At 38.9% G+C, this 25,597-nt stretch overlaps 1 long non-coding RNA gene across 2 annotated transcripts; it reads left to right on the top strand.

The window, feature by feature from the left end:
* Positions 1–11,713: 11,713 nt before the first annotated feature.
* LOC114254973 lies at positions 11,714–19,108 on the top strand. Of its 2 annotated transcripts, XR_004963413.1 has the most exons (5): positions 11,714–14,807; positions 14,896–15,063; positions 15,171–15,338; positions 15,445–15,612; positions 16,582–19,108. It is a non-coding gene; the product is annotated as an uncharacterized LOC114254973 (long non-coding RNA). The 2 variants fall into 2 exon arrangements; XR_004963412.1 differs by lacking the exon at positions 16,582–19,108 and having other exon boundaries at positions 15,445–16,551.
* The last annotated feature ends 6,489 nt before the right edge of the window (positions 19,109–25,597 follow it).

Genomic DNA, 25,597 nt, shown 5'->3' with positions numbered 1-25,597 from the left:
TCATAAATATACTCTTACAGTTGCATCGTGATAGGTTCTTCTCGCCATATCCTGTATAACTGTCACAAGAGTCGACAACGCGGAAGTAAAATGATAGCAGACTGTTACATTCCGCATTATCTACTCTCTCTCCGCGTGTACCGTGCAAAATCAATAAGCGTAGGAAATGCTGTATGGAGCAACCGGCGATCGTTGAATTTGCGTGTAAATTGGCGTGCTACGTGATCGTAATTAGCTGCATTTTTTTTCACGCGATCGATCTGTATTCGTGTGAGTGAACATCGACGAGAATGGAAAGCGATGAAATCCCAATGCGAAAGCACAATTGCGGTTGGTAAGCACATCCATTTTTCACAGACTAATGATACCGCTAGTCAAGGAAGATTTTACAAAAACGATAAGAAATATTGATTTCTGCAGTTGTTTGCGATACCGATTTTCTGGACAACTAGACAATTAGATAATTTCCAATATTTTATGATAACTTTTGAAAATAGATAGATTTCGTAAGTGCGAGAAGAAATATTGATTTTTGTGATCATTGTGTACAATACTAATATTTCAAATAAATAGATAATTTTTATATTTGTAATAGCTTTGAAAATTACTTGTTACATCTGTGACATATGTTGTTTGTAAAGTATTAAAAAACCTGGGACGTTTTTAAAGAGTGAAAATACCTTTTATATGAGGGATGGAAGTGGGTTTGCGACGTAATATATAACTTAAACTGAAATACTGCAAGTAAAACGAGTAAAACGTTATTTTTTAAATTATATTCCCGCTTTAAAATATGTAAAATATATTGCGTTGAATGTATCATAATGTATTCGTAAATGGCTAAAAGTCACCAAAAGTTTTTACAAAAACTTCATAAATATTTGAAATTGCATTTTTTAAATTTAATTCCGTTATTACATTTATTTATATGCTTCACATTTAAAACATGCGTTTCCGTAATTGTTCATTTATTCACGATGTGGTATCATTACGTTATCGTAATTACGTTGTAACGAACGCTCCGTCGTGCTAGCTGCATTTTCGTGAATTCATTAACGAGAGATACTATTTTAAATAATAAAAAATGCTATTTCGTTTCTCATCGATTCGACATTTAATAGACACTACATCTATATTATTCTCTGTGAATCACTGATGCAATCATTTACTATAATATTTAATGACAGAATCGCAAATGTCTTCCTCTCTCTCTCTCTCTCCGCCGTCTCTCCGCTATCTTTTTATCTTTAAAAAAAAATTTAGTTAAAAACTTACATATAAATAATTACTTTACGTAAATATTATATATAAATATATACATATTTATATATAAAATTACCTACATATAAAAAATAATTATTTATGCATGTTTTTCTTTTATTATAGTGTCGTCTAGTTTATCTTGTTCCTCAGAAGGTTTCTGCAAATATTACTTACGTTACGAGTGTCTCTTTAACGATTTTGCTTACTTACCAGTAATTTCTCCCGGTGCTCCGCTTCACCGTTGCGCACCACGATGTTTCCTCGTTACGTTAAAATTTCCCTCAAACTAGTTAACGGAATAAAATTGCATGACGTATCGCAAAACTGTTGGTAAAGTAGCGGGGGAACTTTTCTACTCGTTGTCGAAACAGATTTTACGATCTACATCGCGCGCAAGCGAAATGAAAGCAAATTTGGCCTTTGCGTTCCGAATATGCCGTCGTGTCAACGAAATCAAAAATGTGGCAGAAACGACACAACTTTTACGCCACTTTCTCCCTTTCTCTCTATTCTATCACGGACACTGATAATTATTTGTCGAGGATGAATATAACCTCATCGATTATTTAATGGGATACCGAGCGAAATACCATGGTCAAATTAATTATTCTCCTGCGGCTTCAACACGAAGACGTACGTACACCGATAAATGTACATGCACGCGTTAAACAATAACGTATAGTTAATCAATATGTATTAGAGCTTCAAATATTTGCCTTTGTCCCGGATGATCGTCGAAAGCGAGCCGTGTAAACGGTGTAAATTCACTTTTACGCTTACACGTCTCCACTTAGACCCCCGTACATTTACCGTACCCTATTGGGTGGCTACCCGATCCGATGCTCCTTACAAATATTCGATGTCACGCGGGGACGGAGAGTCCCGTCTCATTTTCTCTGAAAATTCTTTCTGCCCTTTGTCTACGGTCTCCACGCGGGGGTGGCGAGTGCCGCTACGAAGGAAAACCGATAGGCGACCGTCAAGTTCCTCCCTGCCTTCCATCCCTGCCGCCGGAACAGCGATAAGTCAGATCGCGGAAACGGGCAGCGCTTCTAACACATATCGCCCGTACTCCCTTCACGACCTCGTCATCGCGTTGTTGTTTCTGTATCGCAGCACAGTCGGTTGACTGTGCTGTTGAGCGAGGAGGGAGGGGGGGAGGGGGAGGGAGAGGAAGGCGGCAAAACGAGCGAATCCGCGGCGAGGAAAGTTAACCGTGCGGAAGCGGAATTTCTCTTTCTCCCTTTTCCCTTCCTCGCGAGCTATTTCAGAACGAGAGGAGATAATCACGTGTATTCGCTCGACAAATATTCGCTGTTCCCGGGCCGTTCGATGCGAAAACACGAAGGCGAGTTCTGCGTGAAGTCGACGGCACAAAGTTTCTCGCCCATTGTCGGCGGAATTTGGTGAGGAAGAATCGTGAGAAGACACCCGGCGAAAGGTGGTAGAAGCGAACCGCAACTACGATCCAACTGAACCAAATATCTTGCGCTATTTTCTCACAAGTCTTTGCACGTATATCCAGGGACTTTTTAGTTAATTTTTAATGAAAAAGTTAAATAAAAAATGGGATGTCAGTTTATTCTTAAAACTTTCAAGCAACTGAATATTTTTACTTATAATTCTGATAAAAATGCATAATTCTCAATAAACTTTTCTTTTAGATGAATACTAAATGTACTCGTATTAGACTGTGCATTAGAAATTGAAGTTAAGAAAGAAGATTACCAAATGAAGATTATAAGAATCCGAATAATTAAATAATCTTAATCTTAATCTATGCGATTCTAATTGATTCTAATCTCTAAATTTGCAATCTTTAATCTTTAATGCTATATTAATAAGAAAACATGAAATCCAAATTATAGTCTACTTGCTAAATTGTGACATAAATATTTGAACAAATAAATCATTTTATTTGAATTAATGTAATTTTGATACTAATTTATGAAATTAGTTATTTTCTTCTTTTAAATTAAAATTACTCATAAACTGAAAAAAGTTTTATTTTTCAATATTATAAAAAAGAAAGCTAAACGTGTCGAAATCATGTTTTAGCAATATAAATATTATGTGGCAATGTAATTTTATTTTTTTATAATTTTTTCTGTGTAATTTCCGGTAAAACATAAAATGTAAAAAAATCTAATAATTTTTAACTTTTATTATAAATTTATACTTTAATTACGAAATTATAACTCGTGTACAAAATATTTTGTATTATTAAATGTAGTTTTTTTGAATAATTAAATGTACTAATATATTTTAATTATATAAAAACTTTTTAAATATTTTATAATTAATTTTCTGTATAATTTATGCATCTGATTCACTTATGTTAATTGCCATATTATAAATTTTAATTACAACTTTTCTTACCTATCCAAGTCGCCACTGAATTTTGTCAATTTCATGTTTTTTTATGTTTTGTATACATTTACATGTAATTTTATTTGCATTATATTTTCATGATTTATTGAAAAATAATGCAAAACAAAATATTACACATTAAATTAATAAACTTTGTGACATATGCTACGTAATGTAAATCATATATTTAAATCTGAAAAATTTAATTGAAAAGTAATAATGTAAAATAAAGGTCGCACAAACAGTTAATAAACTTTCTAATTTATAACGTACAGTTAATAATTATTACTATAATTTTATTATTAAAATTTTTCTCGTTATACAACATGCTTCCAGGATGAGCCTTCTGGAGTTACAGTGCATCACATGTGTACGTCGAATTGGTATATTCGTAGTTTGCTTATGTTTACAAACCCCATTCGGTGCTACACGAACATTATGGATTTAGACGGTATTCGGGAATAGATATATTGTCAAAATGGCCGAAAGCGTATAGTGCCATTAGGATATATAGTAGGTATATGGGACTTGGGGATAGTTTAGTAATAAGAGTTATTATTTGGAAATCGAATAGGCTCGAAACCCTTCGTCTGTTCAATCCTGATTCAATAACGCATTTAATATATGTTTTCTACTTATACGCTTATTGCTCATATACCTAATATATTATTAATATTACTAATTAATTATAAGATATTATACATATTATGCAAATGTCGTGAATTCACATATAATTTGCAAAAATAAAAAAAATATTTAAAAAAGTTTAATTCTCTAGAGATGTAACATAAAGACAATTCTCCACATTCACGTATATTTCTTCATCTACTGCTCTTCGCGCTTCCTTTTCCGGCCTCTTTTCCTCTATCGATCTATCCATCTGTCTCGCAATTAACAGCGTCACACGGTCCAGGATCGTCGACGAACCGGGAGTTCCGAAACTCACCTAAAATTCCAATTTAAGATGACGGGTGCCCGATAGAGCTCGCTCGTTTGCTCCTACGAATATCACCCTTGTGCTGATCCGGAGCCCGACGAATCGTCGGGGCTTAATAGCAGCGCTCGTTGCTTAATCCGTCGGACTCGTCGAATTACCGAGCGCACAGCGGGACACCCGAACACCGCGAACACGCTCGTGTGCGCGATCGATGTGAGAGTTGAACAAAAAAAAAAATTATCCGTCCGTCTCCCCCTAACCTCCCCTCCTGCCGACTAATTCCGTACTTGAGTCGCAGTAGTAATCCGACCAGCCGTCATTACGAGTTAACGCAAAAGATAATGAGCGGCAAAAGAGAAAGCCGTTGGCAGGGCAGGGGTGTGTTCGGCCCTGTCGGCGAAACGACATCCATCTATCGCGCGCGGCTTCCACGGCGTGTAATAGCGGCGGACAATGGCGCGCGGACGTTCAGTTTAATTAAGTTTAGTAATTTTAATTAAATGCGTGGAGCGCGCGCGCGCGCGAAGTGACTCGCGGAAAACGGGTCGGTCTGAATTTATGTTCGATGGATCGCGTTCTGCGGCTGATCGCGCGCGTTACATACCCTTGAGAGTTTTCGACCGCGCTTTCTGCGCGCGGAAGCGCGTGGTAACGCGCGTAATAGAATTTAATTGCGGAATAAATTAATGTCGTTCTTTGAATGGGCAACGAAACAGGCAGCCGTGTGCACGCGGAGAAGAGGTAAATGCAGGGCGATACGGCGAAGTCGTGTGACGTGTCTTCGCGGTAGGTAAAGTGACGTGAAAGCTTACGCAAGCAGTTTTGGAAATACGCGGTAATAGATTGATTTATGAACCTCCACTATATGCAGAACGCTTTCCCAATATGCCCACATAGGAATTGGCGTTTGGGATAATTAATTATCTACAGCCATTATCAATTATTCATAGATTCTAATAACATTGTCGCATCGTATATTTATAACAATTATTCCCGAAATACTTTTCTATAGAAGAATAACGTAGGATTGTCATCTGATTTGTGCGATCTTATGCGAATTATTATTATAATTCTATAAAACACTTTTGGACCCTACGAACAAATTTGGATCGTAAAGAACGAACACCTGGAATACACCGTACAGACATCGCGCGCGCTATGTGGGTCAATCAATGAGCGCGCGCTGTTGTAATCGCAACGACGTGTATCCCTATTGGAAAATCATAATCGAGAATGTCGCAAAAATCTCAATCGTGCCAGATATCGCGCGCGAATGGGATGCAAGTACGGTCGGGCATTGCGAAATATCCTGGCGCGCGTATACGTATAACCCAGGCCATCTCTCTAATAACGGTTTCCTTCGAGACCGAAATCGCCAAGGTAGAGTCCCCTGGCCATTTCGCTTTTGCAAGGATCCCGTCAGAGAGAAACCATTAACGAGATACCGCGAGAGTACACACAAGATCGACCGGAAGATCGAGTCCGTCTTCGAGCTTCCGCGCCGCGCCGGCGAAAGATGCACGTATCGCGCGCTAACAATACACGGTCGTTACGTAATATCGTTATGCCATCTCGTATATACCGCGGCAGTTACCGGCTAGTGTCCGATTTCGAAAGCGAGCGAGAACGGGTGGTCCCCGGGCGAACAAAAGGGTTCGAGAGACAAAGAGCGGCGGGGGATGAAGCGCGTGACTTGCGCGCGGGTCATCTGGAATCGAGCTAATTTTGATGCACGGTGCCAAATGCGCTGTGGAGCCGCGAGCGAGAAAAAAAGGCGCGCCGCGCCTCCCGGGCGCATACCTGCTAAATGCAAACGTTTTCGTTGTATTTGAACGACGACGAAGGCATTTCTGCGCGACCGTGCATCGATTCAGCGCGCGCGAGCGTATTTTCACGATGCTGAGCCCCGAGGAACCGCTTTGTGGCCGAGGCTCTGTTGCTCCGTCGAATCATAGAGAACCGGCAAAGCATTTAACGGTTTCGAGGACCGACTTGCGCTCAAATATGTGTTTTATAACGGAAATTCAAAGCTGAGCGATTGCATTCAACTGTTGAATACCGTGACTCATGAAAGATTCTTGTTTATATACGTTTTTGTTGGTTTAACACTTTTTTTCCGCTGCAAATTTATTTTCAGCATTGCAGTAAAATAATATGAACTAATCAAGTTTTACAAGTTCTGCCAGTAGATGCTACGTAAGTGACAAATAAAACATCACTTTAAGTTTTAAGATTTTTTTCTTCACTTTAAGATTTATTACATTATAACGGCATTATTGAGTATTCTCTGTATTATAAATTTTTAAAAAATGTTTAAAATTTATTTTGTCTCCGTAAAAAGGTTTGAATATTAATAATTTTCTAACAATTTTAATAATTAAATATATTATATATAAGAATGTAACATCTAGCAAATTAAATTTGAATGAAATAAAATGTTTATAATTTTTGCGAAATATCAATAAAAAATAATCTTTAAATGAGACAAATTACATATAAGAACCAATATAAAACTTAGGTTTGCATGCAACTGTAAGTGGCAAATACTTAATTGCAATTGCGGATGACAACTATGCGAACAAGAGGCAGCAGGTGTTGTCTTAAATTTGTAAAAGTAACTATGCTTACCGCTAAGCATGAATGAGCAATTAAAAAAGAACCACAAGCCTTAAAAAAAAGCTCTTTGTGAGCTCAATTACCGAAGGGATTTACGTGCCGCTTATATCTACATCCCTCACATCTTACTACCCGCAGAAAAAAAAGTTTGTTTCATCAGTTAATACGGCATTCAGTATTTAAATTAAAACAAGTTAATCAGAAAGTAAAAGAAATGATAATTAATGATATAATATAATAAAACTTAAATAAACGAAGGCTAATTGTGAACCTAATAATTTTAATTATACCCACATTCGTAATTATGTAAAATTTAAAAAACCTTGCTTGAACATTTTTATAGAGGTTTGAATTCCTCGCGTCTAATAATGAACCGTATATTCTGATTGATAGAAAAATAAGAGTCTGAATATTTTTGATATCAGGTGCTGAAAAAAAGGCGGTAAAATCAGCAAATCAAATAAAAAAATATCATTCAGTATATTTTTATAAATGTTTCAAAGAATATATTTTACACAACAGCCTTTTAACTTACATAAAATAAGTATTATATAAGTAAAATAAGTATTATTGATAAAATTTTTCATAGATATCCCTAAAGCCGACGTTGTTCAAATATATACGCTTCAAAATCGAGTAAAAAAAATTACTTGGTACACATTGTAAAAATATACCGCAAGAGTTTTGTTCGCTTTGCTGATTTTGACGAATTTTTTCAGTACCAGATATTAACACATTCCAAATTGTACTTGAATAGAATGACAGATTCTTTATATATTCTTTCAATATTTCTTTTTTTCATTCACAGTTATATTTGCAACTCGGCTTAAAACATTGCAGATAAAGTCTAACGATAATGGATCATTGAAAATGATTATCTGGAGCATACGTGTAATATTAAAACAAGTTTAAGAGAATTGTGTAATTGGAAACTACTTCGCAGAATACAATTTATTCAGAGCTAACGGGATAAACGTATCTATTCGATGCGGCGCGGTAGCCGAGGAGAGACTTTGGCGAGCGAGCGTTTGCCATTGGCGCGGCGGCGGCGCTCTCATGTGCTGCGATAATGAATTTACGTCACGCGCTCGTCTGAAAATACCCGGCGCAGCGAAGCTGCGTCTGTAATCGCAACAAAACCGAAGCTCGGGAAGGTGCCGCGTAATTCGCCTGTATTAGTCGCCGTGCTCGGCAAGGTCCGCGACTACAATGGGTAGTCCTTAGCGCGAGCTATCGTCAACTCCGTGCAGGTCTCGCGACGTGAGCAACAAAGGCTTTTGCGGAGGTGCAATGTCGCATAGGCGGCTCATTTAGCTTCTCTTTGCGTGTTCTTCCCCCGACAATTGAGAGAGAGAGAGAGAGAGAGAGAGAGAGAGAGAGAGAGAGAGAGAGAAAGAGACGCGCGGAAACTATTTTGCTTTATCTTCACATCGATTCCCTAGGACCCTAGGACATGTCTTTTTACCCAATCCATTTGACTAATCATGTGCGCCAAAGAAACAGCTCTTTTTTACTTTTTTTGACTACTTTTATGTTTCCGCGTCTTCACGCGAGGTACATTTATTACATTTCCCTTCTTTCTCTTTTCGCTTGCGCTCTCTCTCTCTCTCTCTCTCTCTCTCTCTCTCTCTCTCTCTCTCTCTCTCTGCTGATAGCAACGAACATTGAATAAAGTTTATTGATATAAATATTGCAATTTTAACTGTGACCATTATTCATTGAATATGATAGCGGATGATACCTATTACGTTTCAACTTTTACATAAAATGAAACAGAACTTTTAATGTGATAAAAGCATGTTTTGAGATTATAAATAATAGCCCATTCAATTTAATGGCATATTACAAACTGACTCGCATTTCCATGATGCAATTTGCGTATTGATTAATGGTCGGTTACCAAGTAACGATTAATAAAATATATTTATCGCACATTTAGAGCCAGTTGTACCATAATAATATAATTTACAACGAATTTTCAAAGATTTCTTACCAAATGTGTAAAGAAATGATCATCTAAATTATCATGTTTTTACCGCAAAACCGCTATATAATTCGTAATAATCATATTAAAATAAATTGATACCTTTACCCTTAAAAAGAAATTTTTTTTTACGTAATCATAAAAAATAATATTTAAAAGCAAATTAAAAACAATATCAAGATAGATAAACAAATCACTGTTTACTTTAAACATTATCAAAAAGCTCTCGACACTCGGCAATTCTGCAAATCGAAGAGACGTGGAGCAAAACTAGTAGTCTACGTAAAACCGGTTGCACAGTAAAAAGGAAACACGAAAACGACCAACTTCGCTCGACAATTTAATACAAGAAAGGGAAAGCTGGAATATAAGAACATCGCGCAACAGAGCGATTATTTCTACGGATATCCGAGATGTCGACACATGTGAGACTTCCCTCGTGCCCCTCTCTCTCTCTCTCTCTTCCTCTCACTTTCTTCGTATTTCGCGCAACGACCCCTTCCGCGTTTTTAGTTCTTTCTCGCCGGGTGGCATTCATTCGGCACACCTCCATTTTTCACGTCCCTTCCGCATCCCGCCCTTGCCATCCGCCTTCCTCCCTCCCCCGTCGTGTCATCTGCCACTGCGATCTTTCGTCGACTTCTTCGCCGACACCCCCGGGGACTAGCCCGCTCGCTCTCTCAGTCTCCCTCTTTTCTCCCTTAGTCGTGTCTCTCACTTTCTTCTCGTCCCCCTTCCCTCCCCTTAACAGGGGTCTCACGCGGCCCTAGGCTCTTATAAAAATACTCTAACGTGCCGGGACTGGTAGACGACCGAGGCGACGGCGACGACGGCGCAGGGGCGATGCAAGAATCGCCGTCAAATAAATCCCGTGCGCATGATCCTTTTTACAAACGCGGCATTTGCATAATTGGTGTAATAACCCGATACTTCTCCGAGAAATCTCGCACAGGGAGCCGGAATAAGAATCGACCCTGCCGTAATGACCATATCTACATACGTCGTTGACAATCAGCATCAAGATCGCTGAAATACTCTTTTGCTTCGCGAGTGATATATGTATGCTATTATTATCCTTGTACGTATACGTATATAACTTAAAGATTAAGGTAGCGAAGATATATGCGAATATCCTCCTTCATTTTTAATAATATGAATATCATTCACGTTTTAAATAATATATTCAATAAAAATGTTAGACATACATATTATATAATACAAAAAGACAAATTTTTTTCTAAGTCTTCATATCTCTATTACACTTGGAAAAACTTACCTTCAAATATCATATGCTGTTAAAATAAAAGATATGAAAAATATTTTAAATAAATAGATTTTATAATTTTAACGATTTTAATTTTAAAGACACGTGTACACATTTTTTAAATATCATTATATTTTTCATAATTCTGACTCATCTACTATTAATCTACTATTAATTTTTAAAAGTTGAACAATTTTTCTGATAAGATTACATTTCGTTTAAAAATAAACGCAATTACATAAGTAGAAAAATGTTTTGAAAATAACATTTTTTTAAATATTAAGTAAACTTCAAAATAAAACTTTTAAATAAAATATTTTTCATATTGATCTTTACCGTTTCAACAAATACGCTTTGCGAAATCAAACAGAAATAAAACATTATTTAATGGATATTTTATCCTCTTATGTATAAGAACATTTAGACAAAAAATACGTGTCTTATTTTTGTCTATGCTGACTGTATTTTCTTAGAGAAAATAAAAAATAAATCTAAAAAATTTTAGGACTTTGTTCCCAGTTTATACTATGTTTTCAAATTAATTTGTGAATGTCAGAAGCTCGTGCATTATGAAACTTTACGAAAATAAATTATATTGCATAATACTAAATTTTGGGCAAATAATCGGTTATTTCGGTAAAAATTCCCTCGTTAGTATGACATTAGACATTGGAAATGTTATTAAATACAAAAGAATTTCTCGCATTATTGTTAGAATAAAAGACAAAATTGAAAAAAAGAAATATATCTAAAGGACAAGCTACACATGAAATAGAAGACGACTATCCTTTGTCATAAAGGACAAAGGTCTAGTCATTATATATATAATGATCTGTCCACAATACAGAACTTTAACTCAAAAGAAATATAAAAATTGAAAATGTTTTATTTTTTTAGAACGATGTCTTCCACTGTCACAATTTTTTTTAAATAAGAAACGCAAGTCACGAGAAAATGTATGTGGATGAATAGAATTTAAGATATTTATTGCAAAAAAAGATAGGTCAAAGAAAGCAGTTTTGTGTCGAAAAAAAAAAGACAAAGTCTCCCGAAAATTTCTCCGTGTACCAATAATGAAACCCTATGAAACAGTCCACGATATTCACGGACTAAAAATAAATTATAGGATGAGAGGAAAATTCCCAGGCTCTCCCCGGGTTTTTTCCCCGGGCGTGGTAAAAACACCCTGCGTTATCTACGCTTGATCGAATTACCGTCATTGTCGAAAGCTGGCGTAGCGATAAGCGCAATAAAACAAGTAAATAAGTAATTCACTCACCGACCGATGCGTCGCCGTTCCCTAGCTCGTTCCTCTCCGCTTCCGGGTATCCCTGTCCTTCCTTCCTTCTGCCGCAGCGTGTTGTTATCCTTCCATAAGGTAGTATTCCATAATATGGCACTATCACCGGACACTCGCACGTTACCGCGGACACTCGCGCAGCGTATATCGCAACGACGCGAGATCAGGTTAGGATTATCGCGACGCCGTTTACGAATTTCACAAGACGATCGCCCGGCTGTTCGATCGATCCGATTCACTTCCGACACTTGTTTTCGCACGCGATGTCCACTAGGGAACGTGAAGTCATAACACGACGGACGCGGAACTCCCGATTTCGCGCCCTTCCGCGTCTCCGGGACGGGAGACCGAGGTGCTTGCTGAAGTTCGAGAGCAGGAAGCAGGAAGGTCACCTCGGAGAGATAGGAGTCCCTTCTCGATGAGAGACCGATCGCGAACAAGGCTCGAGCACCGCTTCCGAGATCTCAATCGACATACCGACGAGACGAGGAACGCGGAGTAGTTAGGTCAAGCGACAAGTGACGCTGCGAATTGTGTCGAACGCGACGCACTTCACGATACTCGAGATCCCGGGTATACCACACGCGACGTCGCACTATTCTTTCGTACCCTCGCGCGCGAGTAACGAACATATCAAGGTCGTCGCCGTTGCCCACGACGTTCGCGACATTCCGACGGCCAAAAAGATCGCTCGATCGCGCGCCAAACGATACTTGGCTCTGCCTGCCCGCCATTGTGCTCCGCGACTGAAGAGTGCGAGGGGGAAAGCGGTTCGCCACCTAGATGCGAGTGACCGTGACGTAAACGCGGGGGGGCTCCAGCACCGCTTTTGAGAATCGACGAGGGAAAGAGTGCGGAATCACGTCTTCGGGCGACGCGAGACGCGGTCGGACGCGACGCACCTCACGATACTCGGGATCCCGCGTACTTCACGTCCGACAACGCGACACGACGAGAAACACGGAGCCGGTGGGTCAAGCCTCGTCGACAGTAATCATAAGTAGCTAGTTGCAACTCGCGACAGCCAATGACTGTCGAGCTTGTACTAGAAACCAGACGCTCATTGGCTGTCGCAAGTCGCGACTGGCTGCTTGCGACTTTTGTAGACGAGGCGTCGAGCGACTCGAGATCCCGCGTATACCACACGCGACGTAGCGCTATTCTTTCGTACCTTTCGTACCCTCGCGCGCGAGTAACGAACATATCAAGGTCGTCGCCGTTGTCCACGACGTTCGCGACATTCCGACGGCCAAAAAGATCGCTCGATCGCGCGCCAAACGATACTTGGCTCTGCCTGCCCGCCATTGTACTCCGCGATCGGACTGAAGAGTGCGAGGGGGGAAGCGATTCGCCACCTAGATGCGAGTGACCGTGACGTAAACGCGAGGGGGGGGGGAGGGCTCCAGCACCGCTTTTGAGAATCGACGAGGGAAAGAGTGCGGAATCACTTCTTCGGGCGACGCGAGACGCGGTCGGACGCGACGCACCTCACGATACTCAGGATCCCGCGTATCTCACGCCCGACAACGCGACACGACGAGAAACACGGAGCCGGTGGGTCAAGCCTCGTCGACAGCAGTCGTAAGCAGCTAGTTGCGACTCGCGACAGCCAATGACTGTCGAGCTTGTACTAGAAACCAGACGCTCATTGGCTGTCGCAAATCGCAACTGGCTGCTTGTGACTTTTGTAGACGAGGCGTCGAGCGATAAGTGACTCGAGATCCCGCGTATACCACACGCGACGTCGCGCTATTCTTTCGTACCCTCGCGCGCGAGTAACGAACACGGGGGGAGGAGGGGGGGGAGTGGCTCCAGCACCGCTTTTGAGTAATCGGCGAGGGAAAGAGTGCGGAATCACGTCTTCGGGCGACGCGTGCCGTGTGAACTGTGACGCGGGACGCGGTCGGACTTCACGAGGGTTAAGATCCCACGCATTTCACGCCCGACAACGCGATGCAACGCGACGAGGAACGCGGAGCCGTGGTCAGGTCAAGCGACGAGTGACTCTGCGAATTGTGTCGAACGCGACGTACTTCACGATACTCGAAACCCCGCGAACACATCAAGGTTCGTTGTCGTTGTCCGCGACATTCCGACGGCCAAGGAGATCGCTCGATCGCGCGCGCGCCAAACGATACTTGGCCTTGCGTGCCCGACGTTGTGTTTCGCGACAGGAGTAATTGTGAGATATCGAGAACCGAAGAGAGCAAAACGGGGGAAGTAGTTCGCCACCTAGGTACGAGTGGTCACGACGTAAACACTGATCGGAGCTCCAGCACCGACGAAACGAAGAGCATCGGGATCCATGTTTCCGGACGACGTGTGCTGTGTGAAGTGTAACGCGACGCACGTTTGTCGAGCGCGACGCACTTCACGATACTCAAGCTCCCGCGTATTTCACGCCCGACGACACGGACGTTGCTCGCGGAGTCATTTCTTGTACCTCGATCGGCCCCGACGGACACACCGGGGCTCATTGCCGTCGCTCGCCGACGATTCGCGTCCTACGGAGGAAAGATCTCGCGATCGCGACGAAGTGTGTGAATTGGTGTAAATGTCCTCGCGACGGCATCGGCACGAGTCGCAGCGTCGAAGCGTCGACTATGGCAGGAGGGACCCCTCTCCCCCCTCCCGGGGGGATAGTGAACGAGAGAAGCCAGCTGCTGATTGACCACTTCAAGAATCCGACATTTCTAGAAAGAGAAAAAAAAGTCGAGCCGCGTCGTCGTCCGCGCCGTTCGTGCCCTTGGAATGCGAGCTCGCACTTGTTGTTATCTTCGCGATGACCAGGAAAAGGGACTCTCTTCGGACAAGCGTCGACGCTCGAAGTCCCGATTGTAAATCCGTCACTGTCACTTCGCGATTTACCGTAGATTGAAAAACAATGGGACCATCTCGACTCGCGGCCACTCCGTCCGAGAAGAGGTCGGCCGCGAAAACACGGAAAGGCTCTCGATATCTTAATCTTAATGACGTCAAAAGATACTTTACAAGCGGGTAAGCGATGAACGCGAGGTCACGTAGGTGACCCGCTGGTCGTCAACGTGGACTCGACAGCTGTAGTGTGTCAGTGGTGAGCTACACGATCGTAAAACTTTTAAAGCGATATCTCGCTTGTATGTATTTTGGCGACGTTCCGGCTAACCTCTTTTTTTTTTCAGAGGTCGCGCAGAGGATAGCCAGCAAACCTTTCAATCTTCTCAAATTTTCTACGAATCTTTTAAACCTCCTGTCTAAGACAGCAACGGATTTATAATTGGTTCTTCGGGATTGTGTTCGACCGCTTTTTAAGAACCGGATGATCGCCAACCACTTCGGTAACACCATTGGTAAATAAACACCATGTAATCAGCTGCACGATCGTAAAACTTTTAAAGCGATATCTCGCTTGTATGCATTTTGGGGACGTTCTGGCTAACTTCTTTTTTTTTTTCAGAGGTCGCGCAGAGGATAGCCAACAAACCTTTCAATCTTTTCAAATTTTCTACGAATCTCTTAAACTTCCTGTCTAAGACAGCAACGGATTTATAATTGGTTCTTCGGGATTGTGTTCGACCGCTTTTTAAGAACCGGATGATCGCCAACCACTTCGGTAACACCATTGGTAAATAAACACCATGTAATCAGCTGCACGATCGTAAAACTTTTAAAGCGATATCTCGCTTGTATGCATTTTGGGGACGTTCTGGCTAACTTCTTTTTTTTTTCAGAGGTCGCGCAGAGGATAGCCAACAAACCTTTCAATCTTTTCAAATTTTCTACGAATCTCTTAAACTTCCTGTCTAAGACAGCAACGGATTTATAATTGGTTCTTCGGGATTGTGTCCGACCGCTTTTTAAAACCCGGATGATCGCCAACCACTTCGGTAACACCATTGGTAAGTACACACCATGTTATCCACCAGATTTATCGACCAAAATATCGAATTTAAGAAACTGTGTTTGCAGACCGAGAGTAACGACGCACAGTTCGAAAAGAGTAGGAAATGCACGTAAAAAAATCACGTAGAAAATATTATTGAGCACTTTTCGTTCGCCTTCTCTTGATTTTAATCAGTGTCTATTCGACGTAAAATTTTATCTCTACTTTCGACCTCAATTAAACCTTTCATGTCTTTTGATAATTTAAACGCTCAAATAGATTTTTTTTAAATCTTTTCTAAATATACTATGATTATATATTACGATCATATTTTCTTAGAAAAAAATAAAAGACAAAAGTTTTATAACTTTATTCCTATTTCTTCCGAATCAGTTTGTGGCTATCAAGAGTTGGCATCACAAAATGTTCGTGCAGTATATCAAAATGAGATTATTGCAATTTTTTCATAGTTTGAAACTAGCTCGATTGTATTAAAGCCTGTGGTTTAAATCTGAAGTAAATAGGTTCAAAATAGTGAAAAATTAAAACAGATCTAAATTGAATAATGTTAATCTAAATAATTGAAAGCTATAATTGACAATAGACAAAACAAATATTGCATGAATTATATTGCATGAAACTGAATTTGTCGATTCGCAAAAATTCACTCATTAACACGAGAGCTAGACTTTGAAATGCTAATTAAAAAAATTCTTTTTACTATTTAAATAAAGGACAAAGTTTTGAAAAAAAAAAAAGAAATTAAAATCTGCAAGACAAAATTATACCTGAGCGAATTGTTTTTTACATTAAAGAACATGAATCTGTACTATTAAAAATTCAAAGCTGAATCAGAGCGGAGAGGGGAAGGAAGGAGAACATTAGCATTTGTTTTCTTTTTCGTGAAAACACGAAACGTATTAAGTGCGTTAATGCCCTTGGCCGAAACATAATTATTACATTAACTTATATTTTTCTTCGACAGAGATAAATCCGTGGAAGTTATTTACGGTACAAACAAGTGTCCACCTATTCGATAGTAACTATACACGTCTTTACTTTACGCTCTTCCGTGTTCTCAATGCCCCGTCGCCATCGAAGAATCCACAGCTGGAGCCCAGTCTTCCAGAAACTAGACGCTCGATCGGATACGAGAACGAAAGACATCGTTGCGGTAAAAGTACACGCGGATACGTATATACACACTCGGAATGTGTCTCTCTATAAAATTGTCAGGTATCGTTTTCTCTGGTATGTAACGGTGCATAAAGCTCGCCGTCCGTCCAAGGAGGCTACACCGTTGTTTCCCATGGGCGTATCCAGGGGGGAGATTTGAGGGGGTTTAAAACTTCCTTTAAAAATTTTTTTTTATTTTCCTCAATTCTTTATCGTAACATGTAACTTTACTTTTGATTCTGAGTAAATTTTTTACTATTACATGAAATATCTTCTTCCCGTTACGACCATATAATAAATAATTTCTAGAATTCCCATTATTTAGGAGCTTTGATAGCGTTCGATGCACAAGGAACATTTTTGCGAGGTTTGTGAATTGAAAAATAGAATATGCGCTTTCAACCTTTAAAAAATGAAAGGATCCTTAAGATTTTTACTTACAGAACACAAATATAGTAGAATTTTTTGTGTCTCTAACCTAATATTTTTCTCATTCAAAATTGGGAACTGATTTTCATTCTAACTCATTCTAAGCTCAAAACTTTTCAGAAATAGCAATTTATTAAAACTTGTTTATTTGTTAACAGAAAATTGAATATCTCCACTCTCTCTTCTCTCGAAAAAAAAGTCCTGAATATGTCCTGAATATTGCTTCAAGCGTACCCAAATATAATGGACGCACGCAATCAGAGAGGGTTACAGTGCACGCATCGGTTGTTCTACCATTAGGCAAAGATATGGCCGGCGGGCAGAAAAGACCGGATGTCGTGCACGATCGAATCCAGAGCTTGTGTCTCTGCATCGCGTTTGATTCTGTGCATCGGCGCAGTTTACGCTGCGTAACGCGAAACCTTTGAACGTTCCGGGCGGATGTGCCACGCGCGTGGTCTGCTTACACGCATACATTATGACGGGGGCTAAAATTTAACAGTAATAACCACAAACAGTAGTTACGTATGCATGGTTTACCCGCATAACGAATCGATACTCCGAGTCCCGGAGAACCGCGCGCCTCGCACCCGCGAAACTCCTCGCGTGAAAGTGGAGAGCACAGAGCATACAGAGAAAGAGAGAGAGAGTGAGAGAGAGGAAGAGATGGCTGAAGCGCGCGGTTGACGCGAAAGTTTCAGCACAGGTGATTATTTGCGCGGGATGAAAGTAATCGAATATTAATTACTTTCGGACGGCTACGTTGCCGTTGGTGCGATCGGGGCATCGGAGATAAAGCAGCGACCTTGCTTTGATATTTACATGATTCTCGATACACAAACAACATAGGAATTTCAATGTACACAGTCTGACGCGCGGCCACCTCCTATTTTCCGTAGTGGCCGTTATTAAATTTTACTCTAGATAGCCCGAAATGCAAAACTATTTTGGTGTATGGAAGCAATATGGAAGTTTAAAAAAAAAGGAGGGTAAAAAAAAAGAGTATACGCGCGGCAGTCGAAGCCGGTCTACAATATTAATTCTTTACTGTAGAATTTTTCACTTTTCCTTTTTGCAAACCCTTTATATTCGGATTCGTTTATGAATAGCGATGTCTAACGAATACGTCCTTTATTCTAGCGCGCGCAAGAAAGGATAGCGAAATGCAATTCAAATATCGGTGCGATATGTAATTTTTAAACCGCTGGCGTTGATTGCCTCTCTTTCGCGTACGTTTTTTCTCCCGATCCCTCGCGATTTTTCCTTGACCCGGCCAGAAATTGCATAAACTTGCGAATAAAAGCGGAACGCGCACAATTTTTCGCGGTGCACAAACGACGCAGCGCGAGTTGCGTCGTAACAAATAGCATTCATAGGACTACGCGCCCGGAGCGCGTATGTGCCGGCATTTTTGCGTTTTCCTCTTTTTTTTTTCGCAAGTGTACACGTGACGTTCTGTAAGAATAATCAACGATAGAATAGCATTAAAAGTCTAATGATTACAAAATGAGGACGGCCAAGAGAGTGGAATTATTTTCTCTATTTCTAAACTAAAAATTACTGACCTGTTGATAAAAAATGATCATATACGATTGAATAACAAACGACTTCTAAAATACAAATGCTTACTTATGTGCATTTTCCGAATATGTGTCAATACTACGCTGTTTCGTCGACCGTAAGATAATTAATTACGTTGTATCGACGACAGTCGATTACATTATCTCTTGATTATTTATTTATTTATTGTGTACTTATAAAAGGCAACATACAAAATGTATTAATGTAAAATTTAATGTAAATGTTTTCTAGAAAAGTAAAATCTAGAAAACGGTTCTTCTGTTTTTTCCCCAAAGAAGGAAACGATTATGATAATAAAATATTAATCCTTTTAATTTTCCGGAAAATAAAATTTAGAAAAACACCTTTTTTTTACTTTTTCAAAAAATATAGAAAAATGCGGTTATAATTATAACAGTCAACTTTTTTAAATAAAATATTTATTAGGATTTTTAAATATGAAAGAAGCCTTAAAATTCATTCATGCAAAGAACAATGAAGATGACATTATCTTAAAAGAAAATGTTCAAAAAATACGAAATGAAAAAACTTTTTCATAAAATTTTCAAGAATTCCAAGTTAAAAACATTAATCATATTTAAAAAAACTATTATACGCGATATCATAAAAGTCAACATATTTTACAAGTAAGAAATTAATTAATTTATATGTATATATATAATAATTAAATTATTTTGATTATCTGAAATGTAGAAATTACATTCGAAAACGTAACTCGGGCGAGAATTCTCAAACCAAGCGAGCGAGCCGCGTCACAGTTTCATGCTTCTGTGACTGACTGACGCTATTTGACGATGCTATTTAACTAGTTTAGATAGGGCTGGTTCGACTTGCCTCGGCAAGAACGTAACAACGCGAGAAATTATTTAATACTCCCGGGGATGAAACGCTACTCTCTTCGCTAAAAGTGACTTTTAAAAGAGAAGAGGGGGAGACTTAACGCTTCTTGGTTTTATCATGTAAAGGAAAATCTATTATGCTGGAATCATTTCAAGCTATCAATGAAAAGCTCGTTTAAAATATATCCATTTAACTTAAAGGTGTAATATTTCTCACAATTTAATGGATACGTTTTTATAATGTAATTTTAAAATATTTCAAATTAAATTATTTTATTCACTCTTTTCAGCTTCTATTCGATTTAGATATAATTTTGCGAAAATTTTAATTCAAGTCTCAATGATTTTGTATTTTAAATAATTATTAGCGAGTGAATTTTGCAAACAAAAATGATTTTTGCAAACTGCATATCAATATATGATTTTATATTTTATCAAAATCAATATCAAAAATATTTAAATATAACTATCTAAATTAAAAAGAGATATATGTAATTATTATATCATAAAAAAATTATATATATATATATATATATATATATATACACAACAATATAAAAATATTAAATGATGATTGAAATAGATCACATGGTCATGAGACAAACTCTATGCATTTTTTTATTCGAAAGGGAATGATTAACTTACATTGGAATAAAATTTGCGTACTCAATCTGCGAAAGACATCGCTCACGTTTCGGACTGTCAATTATTCAGCGCAGGTATTCTAGTATCACATCGGTTACGGAATTGCCAGCTACGGTCGGCTGAAAGTGTCGAATGTGTTGTGCGCGATGAACACGACGTAGGGAGAGGGACTGGATAGATAAAAGTTTTATTACCTCGGATCGCTCGTCGCACAGTACTAAACTTAACCGGCTGCGGTGAGTTCCGGAACCCATGTCAAAGATTTTCACTCGCGTGCACTTTTCCATCTGCGTACTGTTTTGTTTACCGCTGCTGCATCACATTCGACACACAGAGATACCGAATAGTACCATTACGACGAATGTACCTGCGCACACCTGCGGGCCTCTTGAATTTTTATATGTTTACTCTAAGCATAAATTCCATCTCTGTGCATATGATACTCTTGTGCATATCTCCTCGCGGCGATAAAACCTAATTACTCTGTCATTTTTTCTGTTGTATTAATTAATCACAGTGGTAAGCCGTAGAATTTTGTTTTTGAAAATGCAAGAAAAATATGTCAGAAGAAGTGAAATATTTATGTGACAAAATTTAATCTAAATGTCTTTGTCAATTGAAAAACTATATAGGAATAGATAAAATTTAATAACGTGTAAAGGAAGTTGAATATTTATGTAAAAATATAACAATAGTGTCAACCTGCAATGTTTGAAAACATTTATTCTGCAAATGTATAAAAAGTATACCATTATCTTTTTCAAAGAAATCAATTTAATAGAAGTTCCTAACGTTGGAAAATAATGAGTTCTGTCTTTAATAGAAGTATTTCGAACTAATGTTTAGAAGCAATTCGAGCGAATAAGATAGGCAAAATAGCTTCTTAAATTATAATGACATTTAGCCGTGACATTATTGCGCTCTTCGCAATGAATATCCGTGGAAGTAGCTTATTCTTCAGCTAGCTGTTTCAGCACTATTAAGTTGACGACACGAATCCGGTTAGCTCTTCCGTTGTACATGAAAGGAATTCAAACCAGTATCAGTACCAAGGACTTTATATATAAGTATTTATATATAATTCATATAATTAAGACAGATCTCCCTTCACAGAAGATAAATTCTTGTGATGAAGTGCGTCTCGTAAATAATTATAAATTTGGCTGGCAAAACTATCAGCGTAAATTAAAATTAAGTCAACATCAGACGATTTGTAATTTTAGCATCAAATTTCAGGATCGAATTCTGTATGTTTATGATTCTATTTTGAAGTTAAATGCAAATTACAGTCTAAAATATAATCGTAATTTGAATCTATTCCACATAGATGTGTGTGTATGTGTGTGTGTAATATATAAATCTGCAAAATTATTGCCTACGAAAAAGATATAAAAGTAAAAATCAGAAAAATAATCAAATGTAGACATTAAATATTAAATTTTGCAATATATTAATTTTTATTAAGAAAAAAGAATGGACGGAATATAAGAAAAGACAAACCACCCAAAGCGGATTTCAAAATATTGTTGATTTTTTATTATTTAATTTAGCAAAAAATTTTCATTAAAAAATTACAGAGATTTATTTTTAATAAAAGTAATTCTCTAGCGTTAAGTTCAAAAGCAGGTAATTTATGTTAGCTTCGCACCAGGAAATAAAAAAAAGAACTTTTCTATATAAAAGGATGATGGATAATATTGGATTAATAAATTATATTCAACCTATATACATTTTGCCGCATAGCGCATCTGCAACGAGTTTCTTTTTCGGTTCGGGATGCAATATTTACCTGAAAGAAAGAATTGGATTTCACCGAATGAGCAACATGAATACGGAAGTTAAGTCGTCACAGTTGTAAATATGTTATGTTACATTTGCCAGACGTCGATCGAAAGAAAAGGATTAATGAGGCACAGTGATTTCAGAGAGGCAAATATTTGCACAACTCTAGCATAGGTAAATATGACTTCGTCCGACACTGCGGGGAACGTTCATTCTCTTTCATTGTTCCTGTTAAGTGATACAACTAAATATGTATAAGCGCACACGTAAGTACGCACGATATGTGTATTTGGAGAGCGTCGTAGCTACCATCCGTGCCAGAAGTACCGCCCGCACATGGATCTCGCTTTGCGTGTATTACCTCTTTACGGAACAGTATTTGTCGCGCGTTTCTAGAATTTCACAGAAGGAAAGAGAGAAGGATCTTGCCAAGAGGAGGGAGGCGGGGGAGCGCGTTCTACCGCAGGCGAATAAACGACGTTCTCTCGGCGTTGGTCTAACTTTAGTATATCCTACGGATGATTCCTGCGCTATGTATGTTTGTACGTGAAAAGCAGAACAATGTAAGCGCAAAAACTCATTTTTTCGGAAGGAACCCGCAGAGAGAGAAATAACGAAAGAGAGAAGGAAAGGTGGAGGGGTGTAAAATCGCGAATGTCTTAAGAGATAAATTTCATCCTCGAGATAAATGAAAGTACAGCTAGTGGTCGAGTCTAAAAACTTTAGAAAACTAATTTTGAGATTGCAAAAATTACCTCCGCTGAAGCTACGGAGAGGTGAATGCATAATTTTCTGCTAGTAATACGGGTTTACAATTTAGAAATGACGACAGAAGTATTATTAATAATTTTTAATGAAAATGTGCTCATCTCTGCGCAGCATCCACATTTTCTACGAATGGCTCCACATTCGAGCCTCACTCCCGTTCATTGCGAATGGGAAATCGTTTTGCGCGAGCGTGCATTTCGCCGCGTCTAACTAAACCGGCAAATACGAAAGCTGGAAACTCATACGAGGAGGGTTGAAATCTCGACAATAATGGCCGTAGAGCACAAGTGGTCGCACACGTATTTGGACGCCATTATTGTCGAGTTCTGTACACAACTGCGACTTAGATGGCGCATTCTCGTATGGCGGTTGCCTCGTTCCACGCTCGTCCCGACTACGCAGGGGGATTTTCGACATTAGACGGAACGATCTGAGCGACGAGGGGACGGCGGAAGAAGAGAGCGGAAGAACAAACGCAAGCCTCGGGCGGAGGCTTACCAGTCGCATATGTATATATTTGCGAGCGACGTATCATCCCTTTGAGAATCATAACGAATACTCTCGAGTATCTATATCACGAGAACGGGAATCTCGAAACGGGAATGCCTCCCGTGGTTAATTATATGTCAAAGTCCGGACGAGATGTCGTTATACGTACGGACACGGTAAAGAGAGATCGAACGACGATTTTCTCGAAGAACTTCCTCGGAGATATTTTCCCTGAGATCTTCTCTCCGCTTTTCCTAGCCGTATTGCTCCTGTCTTTCCTCTACTCTCCCGATATACGTAAAAGATAGGCCAAGTTGACGCACACTAAAGCAAACGTTTACTACGCTCGTATAAGTCGACGTACACAGGTTCGACGTACTCGATGATCGTCGCTTAAACGGAGTATCCAAAATACCCATCCTGTTTCGCCACGAACGGCCGTCGTATTTGCACGACTATATTTGCTCAGCGGACAGTGGCGATCCGTACAGGCTGATGAAATTACTAGCGGAGAAGGAGTTTATTCCTTCCGGACTCAAATTAGCTCGGAAGTGAGTAATTGCAAAGCTTATTTTTAAGATGTCTTAGATTTACTTAAGAAGGAAGAAAAAGAAACGTTTAAGATATAGTGGATTAAAATTATCTGACGATGTAGATGTATCACTAAAGAGTATCGTTAAAGGAGACGAGCTATACCATTTGCATTGAAATAATCGCATTTAGGAAATCCAATTGTAACTTATTTCTCATTAGGGAAACTTTTATAGCTCCTTTTTTTAACTGTAGTATAAGAATATATTAAAATCCATAATTTTACTTTATTTATTCTTGCTGAACACAGACGAGCAAAAGTATATAGAAGACACATAATACTCATTTACTCATAATAATAAAATAAAAAGTAACCTTTTTTAAATATGTCCATTAAGAAAATCTTTAGAATTTTTTTTGTTAAAATTAAACTTCTAAAATTAAAATAGAAAAAAAATTTACATATTAAAAATGTCATGAGTAAAAAAAAAGATTGCTTTAAGAATTTATTTTTACAATGGATGAGAATTCAACCATTAAATAGGTATAAATGACAGCTTTATTCTTTATTTAGATATTACGCCAAAATTGCATTCAATAATGTTATAACTTTAATGTGTATGTGTGTGAAAGAGATTCGAAATTTTAATAGTTTAAAATATTTAAACTCATTTTTTGAAAAACCTCGTTTTTTTTTAGTTATGTCAGCAAATGATTAAATGTATATAAATATATATGAAAAAAAAGAAAAATATATATATATATTAAAATTTATATATATGTAAAAGAATGTATACATGAAATATAATTAATGCAAGATCGAAAACACAATTAGATCCGTCATCGTTATTTCGAGATAATCTATTCAATTATTGTAGTTATTGCGAAATCTAGTTTTACACAAACCTATCGGACTTGATTTAACTCAACCGACTGAATTAATTCCTTTTTTTCGTTTGTTATTGCCGCTCTAATTGTCCGTTAACCGCTGTTCCGATATTTGTAACCGGCATGATAGAATTTATTGATCCCTAGTATATTCCACTCGGCGCGACGGCAGAGTGATTCTAGACACTCGTTTGGATTTTGCGTTAATTAAAAGTAATTAATTAAACTGTCCGTCAACCGGCGTCGGTGAATCGATAAAAACTAAATTTCGTTATGCATTTACCGATCGTCGAATCTACCGCTGCCTCCCTCCCTCTCTCCCTCTTTCGCTCCCACCGCTCGTGCACGGATGCGTAGCGCGATGTGTACACGGGGATGCTGTATCATCTCCAGTCTCATGTATCGTATACGTTATAGTATATGTACGCGCGCGCGTATATATCGCGGCATACGACCGCCTTTCCCAAGTCACATCGAACTCAATTATAGCTCGGAGTTTACTCTGTGCTCCCGTCACTCACCCGAACCTGTCTCGAGAAATCGATGGTGAACGATGGCTTCTTTCCTTCTTCCTCTCCCTCACCTGAGGCTCCCGCCGATTCTCCCCTCAACCCCCCAATCTCTCTGCTCCCGTTTCACTTAACTATTTCATTTTCGTCTTCAACTTTATTCTGGGCGACTTGTGCGATAACCGGCCGCGACTGTGTGTCTGATACGCGGCGATGGGACGGCGATCCGTATAAATCCGAGAATGATGGAACAGGAGCCAGAAATTCTTGATAAATGTTTAATACAGGCCATTTCATTGATCTTTCTTCGGAACTCATGTATTTTATGTGTTTTCAAACTATGCAAATTAAATTTTCTTGGAAA

This window comes from Monomorium pharaonis, chromosome 5, assembly GCF_013373865.1.
Source record: "Monomorium pharaonis isolate MP-MQ-018 chromosome 5, ASM1337386v2, whole genome shotgun sequence".
NCBI classification, from domain to species: domain Eukaryota; kingdom Metazoa; phylum Arthropoda; class Insecta; order Hymenoptera; family Formicidae; genus Monomorium; species Monomorium pharaonis.
This window is presented reverse-complemented; position numbering and strand designations above follow the sequence as displayed.